This window comes from Callithrix jacchus, chromosome 19 (genome assembly GCF_049354715.1).
Source record: "Callithrix jacchus isolate 240 chromosome 19, calJac240_pri, whole genome shotgun sequence".
NCBI lineage: Eukaryota > Metazoa > Chordata > Mammalia > Primates > Cebidae > Callithrix > Callithrix jacchus.
Genome location: NC_133520.1, coordinates 25,231,080 through 25,245,810, shown reverse-complemented (window position 1 = coordinate 25,245,810; position 14,731 = coordinate 25,231,080).

Sequence of the window (14,731 nt, the reverse complement as noted above, 5' to 3'; positions counted from 1 at the left end):
GAGAGGTGGCAGTATCAGAAGGATTCCACCTGCTGTTTCTGTCTTTGAAGATGGAAGAAGGGGCAATGAACCAAAGAAAGTGGGGAGCCTCTAGAAGTAGGAAAAGGAAAATGAACACATTCTCTCCTAGAGCCTCCAGAAGGAAACAGCCCTGCTGACACCTTGTGAGACTCCTCTAAGATTTCTGATCCACAGGACTGTAAGATAATAACTTCATATTATTTAATTTAATATAGCTCCAATAGAAAATGAATATAAATATGTATACAGTGCCATCCTGGACCAGCCTTGGGCTAAACACTAAAGTACAACAGTGTGCACAGTAGACCCCTTCCTGTCCTGATGAGGCTGACAGTCTAGAAATTACAGGTTTCTAAACCAACTGAAAACTGTAGTAGAAATAAGTGTAAAATAGGGAGGAAGATTCTTGTTAAGGCACTTACCTTCTATTATATTGTCTCCAAACCATATTCCACGTCTTAAAAATAGATGTTTCTGAGTCAGTTTTTCTTTAGTGTGCTTTTCACAAAAATATAATACATTTATATAAATGACTTCAAGATCTTTTACTATTGGTATAAAGCAGTATTCAAAAATGAATTTTTTAAAAAAGAGTAAATAATTCTACAACATTATTTAAGAAGAAATGCCAAAGGGGATGAGGATAAATAACTAATAATGAACTTGGCAGAGATAATTAAAAACAAGTGACCTAAAGACAGAAATACCATTTGACCCAGCAATCTCGTTTACTGGGTATATACCCAAAAGAATCTAAACCCTTCTGTCATAAAGACACAGGTACACTTGCGTTCACTGCAGTATCGTTCACAATAGCAAAGACATGGAATGAAGCTAAATGTTCATCAATAGTACTCTGGATAAAGAAAACATGGTACATATACACCATGGAATACTATGGAGCCATTAAAAAGAATGAGATTAATTCCTTTGCAGGAACATAGAGGGAGCTAGAGGCCATTATCCTTAGCAGAATAATGCAGGAAGAGAAACCCAAATACCACATGTTCTCATTGTAAGTGGAAGCTAAATGATGAGAACACATGGACCCACAGAGGAGAACAATAGACTCTGGGTGCTGTCAGCAGGCAGAGGGTGGAAGAAAGGAGAGGATCAGGAAAAATAGCTAACAAGTACTAGGCTTAGTACCTGCATGATAAATAATCTGTACAACAACCCTCATGACGCAGGTTTGCTATGTAATGAGCCTGAACATGTACCCGTGAACCTAACATAAAAGTTAAATTTAAAAATAATAAAATTTGAAAAAAGGATCTTCATTTTATCTTAAGGACATTATTGAGTGACTTTACTTTTGAGCATAGTTTGCCAAAAGGATATGAACTAGTTAGAAATACTTAAAATCATTAAATAATTTGAAATGATTACACAATCTCAGCAATAAATAAGATATTAAATTTTTTAAATGGCATCCAGACAGTTAAATACGGAAGGCTGCAAATGTTTATGCATAGTTTAGTAAAATTGTTATTTCTGAGCCACTGTACAGAAATATAAATACATATATACTTATGATACATTGACTAACTGATTTTAAGTCACAAACATCTGAAGAAATGAAGCACATTCTTTCATTATTCAACTTCAATTTTATATTCTGTATTTGGATTTAATGCAAAATATTAAAGTGGATGCCATTTCCTGAAAAATAAAATAACTTCTTTTTTTGTTTTCACCAACAGAATCCAACTGGCTTAGCTAGGGAAAAAAAATATTGAAATAACTGACTTAAATAATTAGTCTGCCCTTTTGGTGAAGATTAACATTCTAAACTATACCATGTTTCCGTGTAGAGTGCATCCTAATTTATGTGAAGATAAATTGGGAAGGAGACAAGGACCCGTATTAATGGGAATCTTAGAAAAAGTGCCTTCTTTCTGGCTGTAATAAAATAATGACCAATATTTTTAAATGACAAGTGTGAGGACTGTTGTATACTTGAACATTAATAGCTCTCACTGACAATTTCCATAGAAATTGTCATCACGTATGAGTTATCTTAGTTCCCAATTTCCACTATTCTATTTTATCCCTCTAGGGCCCATAAGGATTTCATAACCTCAACACTGTTGACATTCAGACTGGATAATTCTCTACTGCTGGGAATGCCCTGTGCATTGTAACATTTAGCAGCATCTCTGACTTCTATTTACTCAATGCCAGCAGTACCTTCTCTCCCTACCCATCTCTACCTGTTTTGACAGTGAAAACTGTCTCCAGATATTGCCATGTCCTTGGGGAGTCCAAATATTACTGGCTGAGAATCACTGGCCTAAGTGATGACTAATGTTAATGTAAACAAAAAAAAATGGAGGTATAAGGTCACCTTGTAATTTGTGGTTGCACTTCCTATTTATTATTAACTTGGTGAAGGAAACAGCTTCCATTAGTGGGGCATGGGGAAATTTTCTCAGATTTAAGTGTGTTACCTATTGAATTTAGGCACAGACAGATCTTTCATTCCAATAACCAACCTCTTTCATCTCCATAGCCAGAAAAATCAAACTTTAAAAATCCTAGTAATTTCTAGAAACAACACCTTCTGGAATAGCACCTTCTGTCAGCTGCTCTCCCAAATCATTTTATGGACCCCATTCTAGCCAAATCTAAAGACATTTATGTATAAAGATAAAAAATAGACAAATCTTAAAAGGAACCTAAGAATTATCTAAATGTTGTATATATTATTAAGAACAAAATTTTTTTAAATCACAGAACAGTAGGTGCCGAGAGACTCAGAGAGTTTAATCCTTTGTCATGAAATACATTAATGACTAAATTACCTGGCACGTAAAATGTATGATGTCACATGAAATATTAAAGATACATAAAAATTCATTTTTATTTTTATAGGTTTACTTACAAAGTGCTCAATACCCAGAGAGAGAACAGTGTGAGAGGATCGAGGAGAGGTAAAAGGAATGTCTAAAGGAACTGCTGAATTATATATCATTTCTATCCCTTCCAGAACTACAGTAACTTTGGGGTTTATTTATAACACATAATGACAAAGGTTTTGAACAGTGCATGTGCTTGATGCTTTCAAAGAAATATTATTTACAAATCTCTGAATTCTTCAAAAGTAGAATAACACATCCTGAAAATGAAAAATATTATCATATGAAATTTGAAACTAGTTCAACTCTCTAGCTCGTTCCATAGAGTCACCTAGCAAAAGAGATGGGCTGACAGATTTCCATAGCTAGACTGTGTTATGCCTGTGAAATGCTAAGGAGAAAACACTGGCTTATTTGAGCAGATAATATATTTAAGAGAATGAATTACGTGTATAAAGCCCAAGGTAAACTGGTGTAGTGTTACCGCTTTCATACCTACATGTCCTAGGGGTATTGCAATAAAATTAGTAACTAGATTTGCTCTTTCTGGAATATCAAAGTTATCATGGGTTGGGAAAAATGGCTTTCACCTGAAATTTTATTGAAAGAAATCAGCATCTTAGACTCATGATTTAGCAGAGATACAAGTTTTTAAAAATCATCTTTTTTTAAAAAAACATTGCCACCAAATACACAACAAGGGAAATGGCTTCTGCAGTGACCTGGATCAGATTTTGGTTTGCTCATTTTACATAGCTGATGTGTAATTCTAGATTTCAGGGAACAATGGTATGTTTAAAGAATATTAATCTCACTTCTAAAGAGTGAATACTTTTGAATCGTTCATTTTTACATTACCAGGTGAATTCCTGTGGCTTAATACATGGAAAGACCAGATCTTAGAGTACAATGCACACACACACATACACATACATATATAGATATACATAAGCAGGCTGTGTGTTCTTTTGCCCTTAGAGATGGAGATTTGATTTACCAAGCAACTGGACAGGTTGGCAATTGAAATCAAACTGCTTTCTGCTTCTCAAAACACTAGGCATGAGGGTCATTTCTTCTGATTGGTTATCCCTGGAGAGAAGTAAAGAGCAGAGGGAGAAAATATTGTGGCTAAATGCACCTGAGCTAGCCGCTGGATCAATGGTCAGTATCAGCAGGGCTCTATTTAATGAACAGTACACCAGTGTCACCGCCTTGCCGACAACAGTGGGTAGCGCTGGTGCCAATGCAGAGGAAGCAGAATCTATTGGAAGACAAAATAATTGCTTCATTTTGCAGTACAAAGGTATAAATCTGATTTTTTGTGTACATGAGAGCAAGCTTTAAATCCTTAACTGGAAGAGAGCCTTGCACAAAACACAGAGTCAAACATGATAGAAAGAGATTGTGCAAGGCAGTCCGGTTCAGAGAACTCCAGGAGAATTGCTAAGCGGGCTTTATAGTGAAGGAATGGCAGGCTTGGTGGGCACTCACTCACCCAAAAGCATGTGGTCTTACTTACAGAGAGAAAATAGTTGTTTTCATTTGTGCTTTTTTATAATAAAGTGTTTTGACAAATCAGTAGACGCAGGGAAGAAATACCCACTGATGTGATTTACAGCTAATTTATCTAATTATTGCCTCATTATTAAGGGGGAGCCTCGGTAGGGCACCCCTCCCAAATGCCATATCTGGCATACCCTTGAGAGTTAAAAGGCAAAATGGAAGTGACAGACCTAACTCAGAATATCCATGCAATGTTTAAGGTTTCTTGAATTTCCTTGAACTGCCTTTGTGGGGCAAGTAAAATTATGAAGCAGTCAAATCTTTTTCAAGACGTGTTTCTGAATGTCACAAGGATTAAAATTAAGTTGCAATTTCTCTGAAATAACACAAGGCAGCCTAAAATTAAGAAATTCACATTATATCTATAACATTTTTTAATATTTTCAGATCTCTGCATCATAGTCCACCTTAAATCTGGATCAAATAAAAAAAATGCATTATACTTACTTTTATGCATTAGGGTAAATAGTCCCTCACTAGACACTGGAAAATTGCTAAAACAGACCCAACTGCCTTCAAAGTGGCCCTGTTGTAGAGTAGAAAAGTAGAGAAATGTAGTTCTGTTTACAATCTTAGTGGAATAGCGTGTGAACTCAAATTGATGGTTATACAAATTCTAAGTCATAACTTCAAGGCACAACCAACACCTTAGAGCCATTATTCTTTTAAATGAACCACTTCCTTTAACTTTTATGAACATCTCAACATTTTACAAAATCTCCTTATTCTTGTACTCCTAACATTTTTTCATTCACTGAGTTTCCACATAAATATTCATTTTGATACAGAATAAGAGATCTATGTCCTCCTGTTCCCTCATTCTCCCTTTGTTCTTCCTGGGCCTTCACACTGCAGTCTTTCATTGAAAAATTCCATTTGGCCCCATTTCTTTTGAAATCAAAACCACTTATCTCTCAGTTGCCAACTCATTGGATTGGCTCCAGATGGTAATAAGAGCAAGAAGAAAGGTACCCGAAGAGTCCTGCATCACATTCTCTTGGACTGCCTTTTACTCCAGCCATTGCTGAGACAACAAGCTTCACCCTGGTAAGCCACAGCCCCTGACTTCAGTTGCTACACTTGATCCTCCTGTTTGCCCAGGGCTTCTCTTATGCTAGGGTAAGGGATGCCTGTAGGAATTAGCCTGGAACTTAAGCATGCATGGCCTTTAAGTGAAGGGGGTGACATTCCCACACTGAACAATGCAAGACAAGAACCAAGGCATAAGGGCTTCCCCCTTTCATTCTTGAGCTAGGCAATCCAGGCATGCCTTCTCTAGCCTAGAAAGTCCCAGTAGGATTGAGTTCTATTCCTTCAGTTGCAATGAACTGCAGGAACACTCTTGTATTGCCTTTTTCTCCTTCCCTGTTGCATAATTCCAAAGTCTCCCACTCCCATTTCATGTGATCACTTCCCAAAATAAAAGACCAGCAGGCAGCCCCTTGCCTCAAACTGCTTTTGGATGGAGAGAGTGTACCTAGGCGAAGGTACTTACTGCAAGCCACAGATCACATTCATGTGTGTGCTAGAATCACCACGAGGAGGGCAGATTGCGAGACGATTCTAGAGTGTGCCATTTTAGAGAGTGACCAAGTCAAGGAGGTCAAGGATGCCGGAGGGAGGGTACTTGGTGACATCATATTAGATAACATGGTCTGGGAAGACCTCTTCAAGAAGGAGCCCTTGAACTGATACCTAAATGGTAAGAAGATTGGCTATGGGAAAAGCTGGGGACACGGGGGTAAGTTTACCTTTACTCAAAACAGGGCAAGGGTTTTGAGGCAGCTTAGATAGGTGTATCCTGAACGTAGAAAGAACATCAAGATGCTGGGAGCATAGTGGGTAGGAGAGAGAACCAGGTACCAGATTGTTCTCCAGGCCTCCTTAGGCCATGATAGGTTGGATTTTAAGTACAACAAGGAGATATCGAAGGATTTTCAGGAGATAAAGAGACATGATGTGTTTTATATTATGAACAGTTGATGTTGTTGGTTGCAGGGAAAACTGAGTGTAGAAAGGTAAGTGTGGAAGCAGGTAGAACAGCCGGGAGAGTTGATGATGGTGGGTTAGACTTGGACAGTGGGAGAGGTGAGAGAAAGCCTAGCAGCATCCCAAACAATATTTAGATCTAAAATCAAATTTAACTTGATACCTTGTTGATTGGATGGGGTGGCATATATGTCTTATTTCATTTTATTATTTTTTGAGACAGGGTCTCACTCTGTCACCCAGGCTGGGGTGTGGAGTGCAACACACGATCTTGGCTCACTGCACCCTCTGCCTCCCTGGTTCAAGCAATTCTCCTGCTTCAGTCTCCCGAGTAGCTTGGATTACAGGCACATGCTACCACACCTGGCTAATTTTTGTGTTTTGGTACAAATGGGGTTTCTGCATATTGGTCAGGTTGGTCTCGAACTCCTGACCTCAAGTGATCCACCTGCCTTGACTTCCCAAAGTGCTGGGATTACAGGCATGAGCCACCGCACCCGGCCGGGGTAGCATATATGTTTACGGGTGGGGAGAGTACCTCCGTCCTTTCCGTACTCTGAGGTGATCAGCTCTACATAAAAATAAAATAATAATCTGGCATTCTACATTTGAAAGACTGTGGGTTCTTAGTGTGGGATGTATTGTTCATGAAATGGTTCAGTTCTACAACAGAATAGCCTTTAAAAAAGTCCATTTGTATAATGTGTCAATCTAGATACTGTGCTGATGCAAAGTGAGCCAACAGGAGGTGTTCTGCAAAGTCAGATCCACACCTGGACCTGTAAAGGTGAGGTGGTTTTATTTAGAAAACACAATAAGAGTTCCATGATTCATAACACCTAATACGCAATGTGATGTTAGATTAATAAATATTAGCATAGAGGTGAAATAATAACTTATTTCATAGAGGTGAAATAATCCAGGAACTAACGGGACACCAAAAGTCAAGCGTAACTAGTACAACAGACTGGAACAACATTTTTGGACATTTGCTGCACGTTAACAGCTTACTAAATAAAATGCATGCTTATCAAAGTCAAGGAAAAATATTGGTTGGCAGCAACATCTAGCTATGCATTAAGAAATTATTGAAAGAGCTGCCATTTGTTGAATTTATTCTGAGAAATCTACTGATTCCGTATTTATGCTTGTGTTTAATATTTATGGTCTCAGATGTTTAAGTTATATGCATATATCTGGATGATTAGTCAATAACTTCACCCTAGTGACATTTGACTCTTTAAAATTTGTTTATTTATTTATTGAGATAGAGTCTTGCTCTGTCACCCAAGCTGGAGTGCAGTGGCATGATCTTGGCTCACTGCAACCTCTGCCTCCCAGGTTCAAGTGATTCTCCTGCCTCAGCCTCCCAGGTAGCTGGGATTACAAGCATGTGCTATCATGCCCGGCCAATTTTGTATTTTTATTAGAGATGAGGTTTCACCATATTGGCCAGGCTGGTCTCAAACTCCTGACCTCAGGTGATACTCCCGCCTCAGCCTCCCAAAGCGCTTGGATTACAGTCATGTGCCACCATGCTTGGCCCTTAAATGTTATTTTAAAACGTCTTATATTCTTCTCTTCCCTTTCTGTCTTTTCAAGAACAATTTCTTCCTTTCTCTTTCTTTAAGACAGATAGGGCTGGTGCTATCTGCAGGACTAGGACTCCAGAGGACAGTAAGGATAAGGAGGCAGCTGGGCCTGCAGGGCATCTGTGGCTGCAACAGAGGAGGTGGTGGAAGTCTGTAAGCCTGGGCCAAGGAGGTCTTCTGAGCCAAGCAGCAGTCAGTAGGGTCAGAGGACTGGCTACGTACAGTGGGAATGAGCAAATACTGATACTGAGAGCTAGGTTTCTCATTGTCAGAAAAGAGAGTTAAAATTCAGAGAAATGAAAACATACGGCATTGGATTAGAACCAAAAGCCTTAGTGTAACCTCACAGTTTTGTTTTATACTAGTATAGACAGATGGATAGAGAACAATGTATAAATACGTATGTGCATTTCCTAGTTCTGTCTATTGAAAAAGCAGATGCCGGCCCAATAGAACCTAGCAACGGGGTCTCCATTTCTAAATGCTATTCTTCAATAAAAGAAATCAGAGTGCTTCAGAAAACAAACAAACAGAGACTGATTTTAGGCCTGGGGAAGAGAGGATGTAAGATTAACCTGTAACATATATATATGTATATATTGGTACCTGATATTATATATGTGTGTATATATAAATATATATATATCTGGTAACATATACAATATGTTGTATTATATGTTACATGTTACCATATATGTTGTATGTTACATATAACGTATATGTTACCAGATATCTATATTTCATATAGATAAAATATATTTGTTAACATATTATATATATACATATATATGTGTGTATATATATATATATGTACCAGAAAGTAAGGAAATGCTCAACAAATGATGGGGATTTGTCAAAAAAACACAGGAGCCAGTTTGTAGGGGATCCCATGAAAAAAATAAGGGACAATTTATGCATCAGAAAAGTAATAATAGTAACAGATTATAACCCATTGAATAACACAAGAATCTGTGTCTACACTGATATAAGTAATAAAGGAATAAAACATAAACAGAGGAAAGGAGAAAGTGTAATAGAATGCTAGCCAATAAACGTAGAAGGAATGTCTATGTTGGTGTCGCCATTTGGCAACCATCATAGAGCGATACTTAAAACAGGCAAGAATATCAATAGATGGTAAAACTATTTAGAACTATTTAAAACTATATTTATTGAGAAACAAAATATTTATATATTCTCAAGCTATCTGACCACTATGGATAATTAATTCCAAAGAAATAAACAGTAACATCATGGTTAAAATCACCAATTTACCAAGTAATCAAAGTTTACATCACCAGTAACAGACAAATTGGCATTCTTTCTTCACTATAGGATGCACTGAGAGAAACTCAACACCACTTCAGTGATATTCCTTCCAGAATCTAATCATGAGGAAATACCAGACAAACCCAAATCAAAGGACATTCTAGAAAACCGGACTGTAATTTAAAAAAAAATGTCAACGTCATGTAAAATATAAAAGTAGACTGAGAAATTGTTACAGATCGAAGGTGACTTGAGAGAGATGACAAGTAAATGTAGCATATGAGCCTTGGCTAGATTCTGGGTGGAAAACAAAGGAAGCAAAGATTTTTGCTATCAAGGGCAGTTGGTGAAATTTGAACATAATTTGTAGGTTAACAAATATTGAATTGATGTTATATCCTGATTATTATGATTGTATTGTAGTTATGGAAAAGACCGTCTTAGTATTTCAGGAAATAAATACTAAAATACTTGGGAGTAATGGGCATCAGGTTGGAACTTGCTCTCAGTTGGCTCGGAAAAAACGTAGATAGGAAGAGACAATAACAAATCAAAAATGGCAAAATATTAACATTTCAGGATCCTGGATAAAATATTCATGGGAGAGCTTTGTGCTAGTCTTGCAATTTTTCTGTAAGTTTGTAAATATTTCCAAATTAAATGTTTAAAGGCATAGACTCAACCAAAAGTTAAAAATGACTTATTTTCTTCTTCTTTTGATTATTTTAGAATTGGGGTCTTACTCTGTCCCCAGGCTGGAGTGCAGTGGTGTGATCATAGCTCACTCAACCTAGAACTCTTGGGCTCAAATGATCCTTCTGCATAGCTAGGCTGCACCACCGTGCTCAGCTAATTGAAAAAAAAATTATGTTTTGTAAAAAGACAGGGTCTTGCTATGTTGCCCAGGCTGGTCTCGAATTCCTGGCCTCAAGTCATCCTCCTGCCTTGAACTCCCAATGTTTGGGATTATAGATGTGAGCCACTGTACCCAGCCAATATTTATTTTAATTAGGAAAAAACATCCATGTTTCGTACTGAACAAAAATAATTACAAAGATGTATAAGGCAGAGGATAACTATATTGGTTACATTCTTTGTCATCTATCATCTTAAGATGATTCATGTTAGCAGCTTAGCTTGTGTCCATCCTCACCTTCCTATATGTTAATATGAACATATTCAAACATAAACATGCTTGAGTTTGTTTTTTAAAGTGGAACCACCATAATATTAGCTTGGAACTCATATTAGGGAACAGAAGCATCATAGACTTAAGGAAAGGATAGAAAACCAAATCCGCCTTTTTATTAACAACAGGAGTATAAAATAATTTATTCAACCAATGACTTGTTATTCAGACATTCAGGGTTCTCTTCTTCCAGTTCTTTTTATACTGTATGCTATGCTGCAATAACAATCTTTGTGGAAACAGAGAATCTTTATAAACTGCTGCTTTTGTTTCTGTAGAATAGATTCTCCAGATTCCTATGTCAAAGTGAGTAAGTGTATTTGACACATAACGCCAGATTACTTTTTATTTACAATTCACGCTGCCATCAAAAGAATGCATTTCCTTCATCTTCTCCAACACTGGAAGACAGCACTGTTCATGTTTATTGACTGATTTCTTCTGCTATTGATTATTGATGTTCTTCCACTGTGAATTGTCCACTTAAATCTTTTGTTCCTTTTTTCTATTGGCTTACCTTTTTACTTATTTCACTTATCAATTTGAGGTTATTTACTTATATGTGGTTCCCAGTTTATCCTTTGTATTTTGATTTTGCTTATTCATTGCCATTTATTCACTTTTTTTTCGAGTTTTCTGTCTACTTTATATAGGTCACTCACTCCCAAGGTTATGCCTTCTAAATTTTCTCCTAATAATTTCTACTGTTTAAAAGAAATTACATCATTAATTCATTTTGTATTTACTTTTCTATAGTGTTAGGGCTCTTTTTCTTCTTTCAGTGAAGAGTTGTACCAGTACCTTTTAATAAAGCACAAATAGAAGTTTTTCCCATAAATAGAATCCTCTCTTTCAGGTAAGGTTGGATAATACTTGGGTGTATGTTTGACCTTCTTTTACTCCACCATTCTACCTACCTATATTCCTTGCCAATTCCATACTGTTTTAATGAAAGTATTTTTATGGTAAGTTTTCATATTTGTTACGTTTAGTCTATTTTTGCTTTTAAAAATGTTCTTCACTATTCTTGTTTATATTTTTTTCCATCTGAACTTTAACATTTTATCTGGTTCCAAAAAAAAGTGGGACTCGGATACTGCAGTACTATTACAGAGTGCTTGATATTTGTATGAGTCTTCCCATTCAAGAACACGACCTCTTTCTCTATTTGTTCAGGAGCTGCTTTGTGTCCTTCAACACAATTTTATTTTATTCATAGAAGTCTTACACCTTTCTTGATAATTTTTCTAAGCATTTTATAATTTTAACTATCATGATTTCCCCCCATTTAAATTACTATTTCAAGTATAGAGGAAAGGTACACCTCCACCCCCTGCTCACCTACTTTCATCTTCTTTTGCATCTGAGATAGCAGAGTTAGCGCTCACCCCAAGATCTTCACAGGCCTTCTTCTGCGTGGCATGATCTTCCCCTTTTTTGTTCTTTGGCTAAGTCCTTTTAGGCATCTTAATTTAAATGTCACTTTCTCAGTCTCTCTCATTATAGCACTCATTGACATTTGCATTTATACATTCACATTTCTGTTACATGTGTTTCTTCCTGACTTGATTTTAAGTCCATAAAAACAGAAGCATTGTGCTAAGATTATACATGTGGATCTAGTACACAGGTTCCTCGGTAACTGTTTGTGCTTAAAAGACCAATCCTTTCTGTGGATCCGATTCTTTACCACCTTTTGCACTCCCTCTCTAAAATCTTCAGTTTCTTCTCCATCTGCTAATTCTCTTAACTTTTAAACTGTCCCAATCACTTTGTCTTAAAAAAATGATCTGCTGCCACTTCAGATTATCACCTGATTTTTCTCCATATGCCATAATTCCCATTTGTACCCCAGTGTTTTCTTCCCACTCTAGCTCCTGACATTGCGTTCTGAAGACATTATGATGTGTTTTTCATTAAGCCCAGGGGCCTCATCTCAGCTATTATCACTTTCTCTCTCTCTTTTTTTGAGACGGAGTCTTGCTCTTTCACCAGGCTGGAGTGCAGTGGCGCAATCTCGGCTCACTGCAACCTCCACCTCCTGGGTTCAAGCGATTCTTCCGACTCAACCTCCCGAGTAGCTAGGACCACAGGCGTGTGCCACCACGCCTGGCTAATTTTATTGTATTTTTAGTAGAGATGGAGTTTCACCGTGTTGGCCAGGATGGTCTCGATCCGCCCGCCCCGGCCTCTCAAAGTGCTGGGATTACAGATCAGTTTCAATTTGCAACTCATGGCAATGATAACTTCAAAATCTTCTTTTGCCTTAGCGTCTTTGATTTTGCATCTCTTACCTCCTCCTTTGCCCCTGTGTTTCCTGATTTTTGATGTTTTGCATCTGTGTTCAACACTCTGTGATGCTTGGCCTATGCTTACAGCATTATAATGCTCACGTATTAATTCAGCAAATAAACTGAGTACCACAAACCAGGCACTGCATTATTAAATGTCAAACACCATAGTGAACAAAGCAGGAAGTACTTGTCGGTCTAGCATTTATTTATCAGTAAGATTGAAATTAAAGAATCACGCAAGCAATCAATTGGCTACAGTTGAGGTAAGCACTAAATGGAAAAGTACAGACTGTAGTCTGGGTGGCTCCTCAAAAAGGGTATTTAAAGTCAGCTTTGAAAGATTGGTTTGATTTTTTTGCTAGCAAAAAGGGAAGAGCCATTTAAGCTACACTGTTCCTAAGGTGAGAAGGAGCTTGGGGCCTTTGAAAAACTAGGCCAGTGGGACTAACGGAGAGAACAAGGCAAAAGTGGATGGAAGTATAGCAAGAGAAGTAACACACATCTTCTCTTTTATACTTGTGTATTAAGAGCTACATTTATCACTATTAGTGCTTGATAAATGTAGCTCTTATTACACGTGTAGAAGAGAATACGCAGCATTGCATTTAGTCATTATAAAATGCATTACAATTATCCTGTAGAGTTAGGAAACGATATCCCTATATGTGAGAAAGTGAGGATTTGAGCAATTAAATAATTTATATACAGGATTTCACTTTGAGAAAGTGAAAAAACGATTTCCTGTGCACTGTAACACTCGCAGTAAAAGTAATGTACTTGAGCCCCCTAGTTGCAAATCCTAACTTTTAAGTGTCCTTCAACTTTTTCTTTTTTGGTTTAAAAACAGATTTAGGTATCCAAGTGAACATTGAAATTGGTATGTAAGACCAGAAAGAAAACTCCCTCAAATAAGTCTCTCAATTTAAATGTAAACTTTATATTCACATATTAGTCTGTTAATCATCAATTTTCCAGAAATTCACATGTAATTAAAAATAACACAACTTCATGGAAGACTTTTAATAACTAAAGGGATTCACTGCAGTTGTCTTTGTTAAAAATGTCATCCTTCTGATTTTAAAAAGTAATTGCATCAATTTAATGGTGCAATTTAAATGTAGTAACTGTTACAGCTGTAACAGTTACTACATTTAAACATACGTGGCTAAAAACATGTATACATTTTTTAAATAAAAATTTATAACTAGCCCCAAACACTGTCTTATGGCTAAAATTCTTACAAAATGAGCCATTCTTCATGATGATCTGTTTGGAATACAATTCTGATGTGTAAAGTATATCCACTCACTCTACCACCAGTCTGGTAGGTTTCGTCCCACTAAGGTCTTTTAGATTCAAATTTTCAGGTGAAGTAGTAACTTTCACTTATTATGTGAAGGGAACACTAAATATAAACCATCTGTAACATTCTTAGCAGCCCATTACAATGACAGGAATTGAATCAGTCACGTAAATTTCAGACTCGCAAAGCAAGCTTGTCCAACCCACAGTCCCTGAGCCACGTGGCCCAGAATGGCTTTGAATGAAGCCCAATACAAATTAGTAAACTTTTAAGAAACATTATGAGTTTTTTTGTGTGTGTGATTATTTTTTTCTTTAGCTCATCAGCTATTGTCAGTCTTAACATATTTTATGTGTGGCCCAGAGAATCCAAAAGATTGGACTCCTATGCTCTAAAGATTCAAAGCAGTACAATTAATATCCCTTTTTTAAAAATGTTTCAGAAAACTTCTCTCATTCAAAGCCAGAAAATGATGTCTTGAAGAGAAGAGAACGTGAAGATGTGCCTTAGTTTAACCATATTGATAAAACCACTTTTTAGGATTTGTGTAATCTCTGTTATCGACCTTGTCTATTCCAGCTCTTAAACTTCTCCAAAATGGCAAAGTTATGAAAATGTGTAAGACCTGTTTCTATAGATTAAGTATTAAGTAA